The sequence below is a fragment of the Mauremys mutica genome, chromosome 5 (assembly GCF_020497125.1).
Source record: "Mauremys mutica isolate MM-2020 ecotype Southern chromosome 5, ASM2049712v1, whole genome shotgun sequence".
In the NCBI taxonomy this organism is placed as follows: domain Eukaryota; kingdom Metazoa; phylum Chordata; order Testudines; family Geoemydidae; genus Mauremys; species Mauremys mutica.
In genome coordinates this window covers 84,739,600-84,752,292 of record NC_059076.1, presented here as the reverse complement: position 1 = coordinate 84,752,292, position 12,693 = coordinate 84,739,600, and the positions used below count along the sequence as shown (strand labels likewise).

Here is a 12,693-nt window from a genome sequence, read left to right as displayed (position 1 = left end):
TTCCAACCTTTTATCTTCCAGTCACCACATGTACTTCCCCTGTACGTCCCCTTGAACCACGTTATGCCAAAATCATCCCTTGTGTAACTCCACAGACACCTTTGCAGTTAAACCTATGAATTTGGCCCCTTAACTTTTATTGTTGTCACTTGGTACCTGTAGACATTCCTCTGAGTTGTGGGGCTAGATTCACAAGGAGGACTTAGGTGCCTAAATGCCATGGAGGGTATTTCTACACAGCAATGACAAACCTGCAATTGGTCCAGGCCATCTGACTTGGGGGACTCGGGATTGTGCAGCGGCAATGGATTCTCCCTAAAAGGGGGAGGGGGTCAATCCCTGCCTCTTCACTTCCCCCAGATGCCTGACCCAAGCCAGAAGCTGGAGCCACACCAGGGAACCTGGGCTCCTCCACCTGACTGGGGTGCGGGTACACAAGAGCAGCCCCTACCCTGTGTCCTGGTCCCCCCCAGCCCATGGCAGGTGGAGGGTCCATGGCTCCCCACAGCTGCCCATGTAGCTCTTACCCCAGCCTGGCCTGGGGGTGTTGCTTTGGGGACCAAAGAGGAGAGGCAGGGAACCAGGACTGTGACACAAAGTGGGAGGGCCATTGCCCATTGTCCCCTTCCTCCTCCCATTCCAGTGCCTCTGCTCTGGGACCCTCTCACCTCAGAGAGTCCTAGAGCCCAGACTCCAGCCCAAGCCTGAATATCTACATGGCAATTAAACAGACCCTTAGCCTGTCAGATGGCACAGGCCAGCCTCAGGTTTTTAATTGCAGTATAGGTACACCCTTAGGTGCCTGAGTCTAACATCTAGGCACCACTGGCCTATATGTTCATGAAACCACTTCCTGGCTGCTGCTTGACCCTGTAGGTGCCCTGAAGTCCCTACGTGCCTAAGTTTCTGCTGGTAAAGTCCCCTACATTTCTGTCAGTGGGCATAGGCAAATCTAAGTTCTGACACCACCAAGTTGCTCAGCAACTAAGTCACACCTAAGCCCTTGTGGGATTTACACACTGATTTCCTCAACTTGGCCTGATCCAGTAAGTGTGCTTTGTGCACACTCAACCACACAAAAAGGGGTAGAGGGGTGTGCTACTTCCCTTATAGTCAGTGTCCTGTCTAAATTTCCTGGAAGGCATGGAAATTATAAAAATGCCCCCAAACTGATTTTTTCTTTGTTTTTTTCCCTTCTCCTTTAAGAAAAGTGGCTACATAGTCTTTAATACAATAATTGTTTTAGCTAGTTAATTTTAAGGATGGAATGAATTTTACAAATAACTAGTCAAAATTGACTACGGTTACTTCTAAATTTAATTCTGTCCTAGAAATTCAGCAGCATTACTTGTAAAATTAATTCCATGCAAAATCTGTGAAATTCAATACTTTATCATTTACAGTCATGAATTTTCTAAAAAAAAATATGAAAATCATGATGTATACAAGGCCCTACTAATACTAAATAATGAATAGTTTGAGTACTTGGCTCACATGTGGAAGACACAAGTTCAAATCCCCACTCGGCCTGATTTGGGGCAGGGATTTGAAGCCAGGTCTCCTACTGCCCAGGTGAGTGCCCTAACAAGTGCGCTAATGGTTCAGCAGGCCTCCTGTTGGCATAAGTAGACTCTTCATTAAGTGCTCTACAGCACAGTAATTGTAGACAAACCCTGGGAAGCCGCAAGGAGCAGAAGTGCCAGGCCCAGAGATGCTTGGGAGGGGCAGCCTGGACCCAAAGAATGAGTTAAGATGGTTTTTCTGAGGGTATGGCTACACTTGTGATTTGCAGCGCTGGTGGAGGCTTTCCAGCGCTGCAATTAGTAACTGTCCACACCTGCAGGGCACATCCAGCGCTGCAACTCCCTGGCTGCAACACTGGCCGTACACCTGGGTCTGCTTGGGGAATAAGCATTGCAGCGCTGGTGCTGCAGCGCTGGTCGTAAAGTGTGGCCACACACCAGCGCTGTTATTGGCCTCCAGGGTATAAGGATATATCTCAGAATGCCTGTTCAGCCACTCTGCTCATCAGCTCGGACTCTACTGCCCTGGCCTCAGGTGACCCGCCCTTTAAATGCCCCGGGGATTTTAAAAATCCACTTCCTGTTTGCTCAGCCAGGTGTGGAGTGCAATCAGTGAATCTTTCCAGGTGACCATGCCTCCACGTGCCAAACGAGCCCCAGCATGGAGCAATGGTGAGCTGATGGACCTCATCAGTGTTTTTGGTGAAGAATCTGTGCAGGCACAGCTGCGCTCTAGCCGTAAGAATTATGATACCTTTGCCCAGGTATCAAAGGCCATGCTGGAAAGGGGCCATGACTAGGACGCACTGCAGTGCAGGGTTAAAGTGAAGGAGCTGTGGAGTGCCTATTGCAAAGCATGCGAGGGAAACCGCCGCTCCGGCGCTGCCCCCACGACCTGCCGTTTTTACAAGGAGCTGGACGTGATTTATGGGGGTGACCCCACTGTCAATCCGAGGACCACGATTAACAGTTCAGAGCAGGGAGAGGAGAGGGAGGTGGAGGGTGGGATCGAAACAGACAGTGAAGGTACTGGGGTGGGGGGAGACACCCCGGAGTCCCAGGAGGCATGCAGTCAGGAGCTCTTCTCAAGCCAGGAGGAAGCTAGCCAGTCGCAGCACCTGGAACTTGGTGAAGAAGAATCACAGGAGCAGGTCCCAGGTAAGCAGCTTTTATTGCAATGGAAATGTTTTTGGAGAGGAGGGGGTGGGGGTATGGCTGCATGCATGCATGCCTAGACGTGGAATATCCCATTGATGTGGTCTATCATGTCGCGGTAATCGGCCTCGCTAATCTCTTCAAAAGTTTCAGCAAGAGCATGGGCAATGCGCTTGAGCAAGTTTAAAGGGAGAGCCAGTGTGGTCCTTGTCCCAGTCAGGCTAACGCGTCCGCGCCACTGTTCCAGGAGGGGTGGAGGGACCATTGCTGCACACAGGCAAGCTGCATAGGGGCCAGGGCGGAATCCGCATTGTTGTAGAAGACCCTCCCTTGCTTCCGAGGTAACCCGCAGCAGGGAGATATCTTCAAGGATTAACTCCTGTGGGAAATGGAGGGACACTGTTCATTGCAGGTCCCAACAGCAGCTTTCTGCTTTTCCCAAAGCACAGAAACACCAGTGCATCCCTGAACCAATCAGCCCCCCTTCCCAGGCAACCCGCGGCAGGAACATATCTTCCAGGATTAACTCCTGTGGGAAATGGAGGGACAGTGTTCATTGCAGGTCCCACTAGCAGCTTTCTGCTTTTACTAAAGCACAGAAACACCAGTGCAGCCCTGAACCAATCAGCCCCCCTTCCCAGGCAACCCGCGGCAGGAACATATCTTCCAGGATTTATGAACTTCTACACTAATGTTTTACCTTTACTCACCATGTCTGCGAGGCTGTGAATTCTCTAGTTGTGTTTGGAATGTGTGAGGAATGCTACAGTGTGAGACTGAAAACTACCTCACTGAGATTATACACAATGCTGGCTCTCTTAAAATGTATCATTTGTTGTATTTTTTTTAGTGTCCTTGACTAGTCCTAGAAATGGACTGGCCTTATCAGAGACTGACAAAAAGCTTCAAAACCTAAGAAGGAAACCTAAAAAAAGCAAGGAAGATATGGTGAAGGCAGTTATGAATCAGTGTGCAAGAGACAATAAAACTACACAGGAATGGAGAGACAAAATTCAGCACTGGAAGGAAACACAAACCAGGAGAAAGGAGTTGTCACTGAAGAAAACCACGGGGCAGCTTATAAGCCTCATGGCGCGCCAAACGGACTGTATCCAGTCACTGGTAGCCATGCAGGCAGAGCACTACCGTGCCAACCCCCCCCCCCCAAACCTCTTGCCCTTGTGCACCAATGTCAGCTCCAAACCCCGTTCCCCAGCATCCAGGTTCTTACCTACACCACCACCAGCTGCCCCCGACACCTGTACGGTCACCTATGATCCCAGAGAACTACAACCCTTACCCTCTGCACTCAACCCCCATCACCATGCAGCATTATAATCCTGAAGTGCACAGCACTCCTGGCAGTACATATGCAAACCTATGAATGTACAGTTCAACAACCAACCCCCCTGCCCTTTTACTTACTTTTTTTTTTTAAATAAATGATTTCTTGGCGTATGAAACAGTTTTTATTATTGCATAAAGTGAAAGATAACAAACCCCAAGGAAAACACAGGCACTTAAAATCACTGTACCCACTGCATTTCACTCCCGTTTAAGGCAAAAAACATTACTGTTGGCTTTCAGCCTCAAATTCCTCCCTCAAGGCATCCCTAATCCTTGTAGCCCTGTTGTGGGCCTCTCTAGTAGCCCTGCTCTCTGGCTGTGCAAATTCAGCCTCCAGGACTTGTACCTCATTGGTCCATGCCTGGCTGAATGTTTCACCCTTCCCTTCACAAATATTATGGAGTGTACAGCACGCGGATATAACCGCAGAGATGCTGCTTTCCCCCAAGTCTAGCTTCCCATAAAGCGCTCTCCAGCGTCCTTTTAAAAGGCCGAAAGCACACTCCACAGTCATTCGGCACAGGCTCAGCCTGTAGTTGAAACGGTCCTTGCTCCTGTCCAGCTTCCCTGTATAGGTTTTCATGAGCCAAGGCATTAACGGGTAAGCGGGGTCCCCAAGGATCACAATGGGAATGTCAACGTCCCCTACTGTGATCTTCCGGTCTGGGAAAAATGTCCCGTCCTGCAGCTTCCTGAACAGGCCACTGTTCCGAAAGATGCGTGCATCATGCACCTTTCCAGGCCAGCCTGTGTAAATGTCAATGAAACGCCCACGGTGTTCCACAAGCACCTGGAGAACCATAGAGAAATACCCCTTCCGATTTATGTACTTGGAAGCTAGGTGGGGTGGTGCCAGAATAGGAATATGCATCCCATCTATCGCCCCTCCACAGTTAGGAAAACCCATTTCTGCAAAGCCGTCCACAATGTCCTGCACGTTCCCCAGAGTCACGGTTCTCCTTAGCAGGATGCGATTAATGGCCCTGCAAACTTGCATCAAAACGATTCCAACGGTCGACTTTCCCACTCCAAACTGGTTCGCGACTGTAGCAGTCTAGGGAACCTTGGAAGATTTTGTTATGGCTTAGCTCAGGCAATTCCGCTTTCTCAGCCTCCGGTTATTGTAGAACACAGCATGCTAGCTTTGACCTGTTGTAGCCGGCTGGGACTGCTGTGTGGTAAGTCCCTGGCTGTTGGCCAGGGAGGCAGCCCCGGAGGGCGGAGAGTGTCTATTGCATTATGTATGAGCTGATATGCTGCTGTTTGTATAAAATGAGCATGCTTTGTGTTTGTTTTAGGACTTCACCCCAGGCCGAGCTACAGGGCGCTGGGTCCCCGTCTCAGTGACAGCAACGTTTGGGGTCCCCGTTGCAGATGTGTCACTTTACCTTCATTAAAGCCAATTACTCTCAGTGTGGAGTCGGTCTCGTTCTTGCAGAGTACCTCGGACCCTTTTGGGCAATAACAGCGACCGATTGGTAGCTGTCTGGAGTTGCCAGCTTCCAGATTGCAATAGCCACATGCTTCTCCACCGTCAGGGCAGCTCTCAATCTCGTGTCCTTGCGCCGCAGGGTGGGGGCGAGCTCAGCACACAGTCCCATGAAAGTGGCTCTTCTCATGCAAAAGTTCTGCAGCCACTGCTCGTCATCCCAGACTTCCATGATGATGTGATCCCACCACTCAGTGCTTGTTTCCTGAGCCCAAAAGCGGCGTTCCACGGTGCTGAGCATTTCCGTTACCGCCACAAGCAATTTCATGTCACACGCGTCAGGCGACTCCAGATCATCGTCGGACTCCTCACTGTCACTTTAGAGCTGAAGGAATAGCTCAACTGCCAAACGTGATGTTCTGGCGACACTCATGAGCAAAGTCCTCAGCAGCTCAGGCTCCATTTCACACAGAAATCGCACTGCACTCACAATGGCAAGAAATGTGGACAGGAAAACTGTGACTGCTGGGATGTGAAGCAATGCACCATGGGCCATTGGGACAGGAAGCGGAATGACCCGCACCCTTCCTTCCCCTTCCCACAATACTCAGCACCAAAATGGGACGAGGTGCTCTGTGGGATAGCTGCCCACAATGCACCTCTCAATACAGCGCTGCAAATGCTGCAAATGTGGCCACACTGCAGCGCTGGTAGCTGTGAGTGTGGCCACACACCAGCGCTGTCCCTACACAGCTATACGACCAGCGCTGTAACTCCCAGCGCTGCAAATCTCAAGTGTAGCCATACCCTGATTGTCTGTTCACTAACTTCTCTTTAGAAAAATAAACTAAAAGATTGGGTGTAGCAGTGCATGCTTTGGACGTGGGGCAAAGCCTGGCCCAGTGACAGGGAGTGATAAATATAGGAGACAAACTACGTGGCTCATATGGTAAATTAGGTGTCAGCAAACAGTGTGTGTTTCAATACAGCTAAATATGAAATCACATCTAGGAACAAAGAATGCAGGTCAGATGTACAAAATGGGGGGGGGCCTTTATCCTGGGAAGCAGCAATTCTGAAAAAGACTGAGGTCATGGTGGATAATCAGCTGAACACAAGCCCTCAGTGCGATGCTGCAGCCAAAAAGGCAAATGCAATCCTTAAATGCATAAACAGGGGAAGATGGAGTAGGAGTGAAAAAGTTCTAGTACCTTTGAATTCGGAATTGGTACAATGGCTACTGTGTCCAATTCTGGTGTCACTGTTCAGGAAAGATGCTGATAAATTGGAGAGGATCCAGAGAAGGGCCACAAGATTGCTTAAGAGATCAAAAAATCTGCCTTATTGTGAAAAATTCAAGAAGTTCAATCTATTTAGCTTATCAAAGAGAAGGTTAAAGGTTGGGTTGCTGGAACAATTTGTATAGAGGGGATATAGATATGCTCTCGTTCAAACAGGAAGTAATTCAAAAAACTCTTATAGCCTGCACTGTGCAGGAAGTTAAAACTAAATAATCAAATGACCTTGTAACAAGGTGGCTTGCATATGCCCAGGAGAGTCTGGGCCTAAGCCAGCCCTCATTACAAGCTGAGCCCCAACTGAGATGAATCAGCTGCTTCCAATATAAAAGACGGCAGGGAGCTGCAGCTGGGGTGAGACTGAGAGAATAGTTAAGTCTGCCAAAGGTAGACAGTCTTGTAAGCTGGGGCAGATGGAAGGGGCAGCTATGAGGAGTAAGTGTGGCTCCTGCAGGGCCCTAGCTAGCTAAAGCCTCTGAATAGGAGGGAAGATGAGCTGAAAACTTTGTGTTGTTTTGACTTTTGAGTTTTATTTTTGATAAACTCTGTTGCTAGCCCGAGGAGAGCTGGTGAAGAGTGAATTAAAGGATTGAGTTTGGAAGATCAGTGGGGACAATGAGTTCTTATGGGGGTCTGCATGAAGGGGAAATAGAGGTTTGATGGCCACCGAGGCAACTCCACCCACAAAGGGGTGCTTGGGAGGCAGAAAAAGGCCACTGTGCTACAGGTGTTACAATCTATTAAATCACTGTACTATTTCTTAAGGGGCCATAAAGACCATAAAGTGGTCATATTATGCTCCCAGTTGCTCAAAACAGTGAACAAACAAACTTTTAGAATGCAGTAGTGTGGCGAACTGGGAATGTTCTTAATGTTTTCTCTGAATACTGTGTTGGTGCCTCAGTGTCCCCTATGCAGTTCTTATGTATCTAGGTGGTGGAATAAGGGTGTGTGATTGCTGCAGAGCAAGGGCCAGTGCACCTAAATGCCTGACACTCTGTCTCCTAGCAACTGATGGCCTGGGCCCCTTCTCTGCAAAGGTGCCAACTGAAGGTGTTGGAGACAAGGAGGTCAGGTGACCTCCTGGCCCGGGGAAAGGAACTGAGCAGAGAAGGAGGGGCTGGAGGGGGGTTTTGAGGCTGGAGGTGGCTGGGGATGGGGAGTGAAGTGCAGACATGGGGGTCTGCCTCGCTGGGCCCCAGAATGGACCCGGGCGAGGGGTCCGGTTTGCAGTATCTACAAGCTCTGTTTTAGACTGTGTTCCTGTCATCGAATAAACCTGTTTTATTGGCTGGCTGAGAGTCATGTCTGACTGTGAAGTGGGGGTGCAGGACCCTGTGTAAGGTGACCATTTTTTTCAAATTTAAAACCAGGACATTTAAAATTGGTCGATTTTGGCGGGCTCTGTGTGATGACATCATCATCGAGTTCCCACGGTCGGGCTGTACGTAATGCGCGGGAGTATTATCGAAGAGTCGCCACGGCCACAATATAGTGAGAGTGCGTGTGCTGAATGCCGAGTATTGCCGAGATCCAACGACGAGAACCGTCGTGTAAAATAAAATTAAACTAGGATAAATTAATAAAATTGATTTAGGCTGGTTTATCAAGGATTGATTTGATGTACTCAATCTTTTGATAAATTAATAATTTTTGATTTTGTAGTCCTAAACTGTACTGGTTACATCTCACGACTAACCAGACCAATGTTCAAAAAACCAGTACTGTACTGGTAAAACCAGTACGTATGGTCACTTTAACCCTGTGGCTTCCCCAGGACCCCGCCGGGGCGGGCTCGCTGTGGGAAGCGCATGGAGGGGCAGAGGATGCTGAATGCTCCAAGGAGAGACCCAGGAGGTGAAGATATGTGAGCTTCTTGCCTTGAAAACAGTCTGCTCCAAGGGAGAGGACTGGCTTTGTGGGGAGCAGTTCCAGAGCATTGCCCGGGGACTCCGTGACAAGTAGTAACAGGGATCCAATGTCAGAAGCCCTGCTAAGAGAGAATGACAATGATGGAACCTGGGGATGGTCATGACACCATGTGTTGTTGTTGCAAGGTCCTAGTCTGCACCCACTCTGCCACTGAAAGTACAGAGATAAAGGGATGCCAGGATCCTTAAACTGACTCCACCTGCATTTCAGTACCTTCAGTAAACATGACAATAAGGGAAGAGTTTGTCTGGTTTTTCTGAGAAGGTGTAACGGGTCCGACTCACCCCTGCGGCGCCTCCTGCTGGTGACTCTGGGAATTAGCTCTGTTCCAGCCCAGAGCGCCCTCTGCAGGCCAGTGATCCACCTGTTTACTATTGGCCCTGTGTCCCTCCCAGGACCCCGGTGCCCCTTTGACTGGGTCTCCCCCTCCCAGGGGAACCCCCACCCCACTATCCCCACTTTGCCTCAGTAGTGGCTACTGCCAGTCATTATCTAGCCCCACACTCTGGGGCAGACTGCAGTATCAGCCTACTCATCACAGGCAAAGGGGTTTGGACCTGCTGCCTTGGCCTACCCCTGGGTTGCCCCTTGCAACCCCCCAGTACCTTTTAGCCCTCTGCTAGGCCACAACCTGGGGCTTTCCAGGCCAGAGCTCCCCAGCTCCTTAGCCTGTCCCCAGCCCTGCTTCCCTCAGGTACTTGGTCTAGCTCCCTGCAGCCAGGCCCATCTCTCTCTACAGGCAGAGAGAGACTGTCTGGCTTCTGGCTTCCCTGCCTTCTTATAAGGCCCTGTTGCTCTGTTTGGGGCGTGGCCCCAGCTGCAGCCACTTCCCCAATCAGCCCAGCCAAAAGCCCCTTCCCAGGGCTGTTTTAAAGCCCCAAAGGGCAGGAGCGGGTAGCCACCCCGGTACAGAAGGCTATAACAGTAATACATGTAATGCCAACAGCACAGAGCTAATAATATTCACTAAGTATTTTTCTAGCACAGACAGTGAATTTGCAGGTTCCACAGGTACGAGATGTAATTGTATACAATTAGCATCTTTGTGCTTTTTCTGATCACATTTCTAAACAACTGTAAGCTATGTCTACTTCTGTAATAGGCAGTCATAACCACCCTGCAAAGTTATGAACAACAGCTGAGTGACAGTGTAGAAATTGTATCTTCTGGCAGACCTGTCAGTTTTTCTCAGCAGCTGCTGGTCCAGAGAAGCACATTTCATTTTGGAAACACCACCAGGCAGTGTTTCTCAAACACATTTTTTTTCTTATTGAAGTGAGAACCCGAAAAGCTGTAGGTTCACCCAACTTTAATTTTTGTTCTTAAGTTTTCTGTTTGGTCCCTGAACATAAGAACACCAAATTAATCATGAAACACCCAAAAATTCCCAACCTATAAATATTTCCCACCGGACAGATGACCATGGATCATTGATTAAACACAGTATCACTCTCTGACATAAGAGCAACTTTTAGTGGCTCCTGTAAGCCACAGTTCTGACATCACTATATAATAAGAATAGTTTGACCATACTACAACTCAGGTACATAATTTAGTGCTGTTCCGAAGGTTATTCAGTCATCCATAAAAGGCACAAAGACACAGCAACAAAGGATCAGCAAGGCAAATTGCTTCACCTGGTTACTTTATCCTAGTATGGTAAGGCATTAACACACTGCAGTCTAGTTGTCTGCATTTCATAGCCATGTGATCTGCTAATGAATAGTAGTGACTACATGGGACATATTCTAAGTCATCCTGTCATTTGTGTTATGACATGCTAACTTCACAGATCCCTACATGTGACAGCCTCCAGCATTCTATAGGGAAAGATGGTGCAACAGACCGTCAAAGCTGGTGACCTAGTTACACAATATTTTCCTTTTTGCATAATCTTGCCTGCTTCCGCATAATACTCCTTTTATGGGAGTACGTAGGCCCAGCATTACCCAAGGGATTATGGCTACTTGGATTCCAAACATATATTTTTCTTTTCCCCCTTCTGTGAGGTGTGGTATTGATTGCTTTTGAGTAAGATAGACAGCCAAGTTTTCTAAGAGACTAATGATTGTAGGCACCTCTATAAAGTATGCAGATCACTATAGAGTATCTGTACTCAAAAGTGCATCAGTTTTTCTCTCATTACTATTGCACACGCCTTACCATTGGATAAAGAAACCACTGCAAGTTAGTGAGCTCAATAAAAGGTAAGTGACAAAAAAGGCATTTTAAACTACTATGGATGTTCTCAGTTTTGTGGATTCCCTACACTGACCAAATCCTGCAACTGGCATTAAGCAGAAATCAGTGAAAGCTGTGGGTACTCAGCACTTAAGGCCTGATCCTGCACCATTAAAGTCAGTGAAAGGTTTGCCATTGACTTCAATCTGCACAGGATCAAGCCCTTATAGAACTAGGTGCCTTACTGTAGGCCACCCAGTTTGAAAAGTTTTGTCTAGGGAACTCCATCAGGATTGCAGGGGGAGATGGTGTCAAAAATGGAATCAGTCCCTTGCATAGGGAACGTTCTTCCTCACATGGTAGTGAGCTTCCTCTTAATGGATATTAACAATTAAATCTACTGAAACAGTGTATTGTAAAACAACATGTTATAAAATATGCCTGAATAGTCATCAGAATTTTGGACCCTATTGTGAGAACTGAAGGGCTCAAACCTGGCCATAGTTTTCCCACCTTGTTGAAACCTATTATTATGTTAACCAAAAAAATTTAAACTTTTTGCAGGTCAAGGCCATTCAAAATCCCTTAAAATTTGTTGACACCCACTCTTGACCTTTTGGTGGCAGCCACTTGCTCCCAGAGTTCAGTACATGATGAAAATCTGATCCAAGCTCTTCTCTGCATTCCACTTCTGTAAATAAACAATGTGCATGGTGACACTTGCCTGAAAGACTACATGGGTAATTAGCACTTACCCTTACCAGATTCATTTTGGTGGGGTTCCTTTCAACAATACACTTTGATGTACCACATGTACTACCAACAGGCAGAGAAGAGACTAGGGTGCTTAGGTGAAGCTAGTGATTAAGTTAGTGACTTGCTTTCACTGCGCAGCTGAGCCCAGAAGATACAAATGCCTATTGGGATCCTCATCAAAGTATACTTCTTATAGTTCTCCATAGAAGGAAATTGTTAGTGCAAGCCAAATGTAAAGCACACACACAACGGTAAGGAGACCAGAATAGAAATTTAAAAATATCACGGGTCTAAATACAAAAAGAATGGGGCAACGAGAGCTGGGGGAAGAGAAAGTCCTAAATTTGGGGCCGAAAAGATCAGAATCATAAGAAAAGCACCTTTCCAAAGAAGCTTGCCTTCTTTGTATTTATTATAAAGCGGGAAGGGATGGGCTGAGACCCATGCCAACAAGAGCAAGTTTCATTCCCTAGGTCCCACTGAAGCAAAGTCATGATAGTCTCAACTTGTTGGTGCTCAGCTGGAGACACTTTAAATGGGGCTTGACTTTCATAGACTGCTGAGCACTCTGAAAATCAGAGCACTCTCCAAAAACTGAGGCAACCAAAATCATAAGTTGCTTTGGAAAATCTTGGCCAATATAGAGTTTAAGGCCAGAAGGGACTACCAGATCATCTAGATTCAGTGTTACAATGCCTGAGGTTTAGGTGCCCTGCCACCTCATGCCTGGGGAGAGCTAAGTGGCTAAGAAGGGGATTCATAAAATCCAACAAGCTGAGCAGGGAGCCACATAAGCAAGCCAGTGGGAAATGCCTAAGTCCCCAGCCCTTAAAGGGATATTGGGCCTGAAAGACAGTGAGAATGACTCGATAGCCCAGGGACTAGAGCACTCACCTGGGTGACCCCAGCTACAGTCCCAGTGCTAATGAATACTTAAGTATGTTATACAAGTGGAACAGCTTCATCAGGAGATGCTGAAAGACAACCTCACCAGAATACCCTACCCTGTAGCCTGGGGCTTTAGGCACTCACCTACAAGATGAGAAAATAGAGGGGGGGAAGGGAGTTTCAG

At 47.9% G+C, this 12,693-nt stretch overlaps 1 protein-coding gene across 1 annotated transcript in view; it reads right to left on the bottom strand.

Moving 5' to 3' along the window:
- Window positions 1-570, bottom strand: part of LOC123371619 (cytochrome P450 4V2-like) — a 48,839-nt gene extending 48,269 nt beyond the window's left edge. The window contains exon 1 of the mRNA XM_045019398.1: window positions 528-570. The gene's annotated coding sequence lies outside the window, so the exon portion shown is untranslated. The remainder of the gene's footprint in view (window positions 1-527) is intronic.
- Window positions 571-12,693: the final 12,123 nt, after the last annotated feature.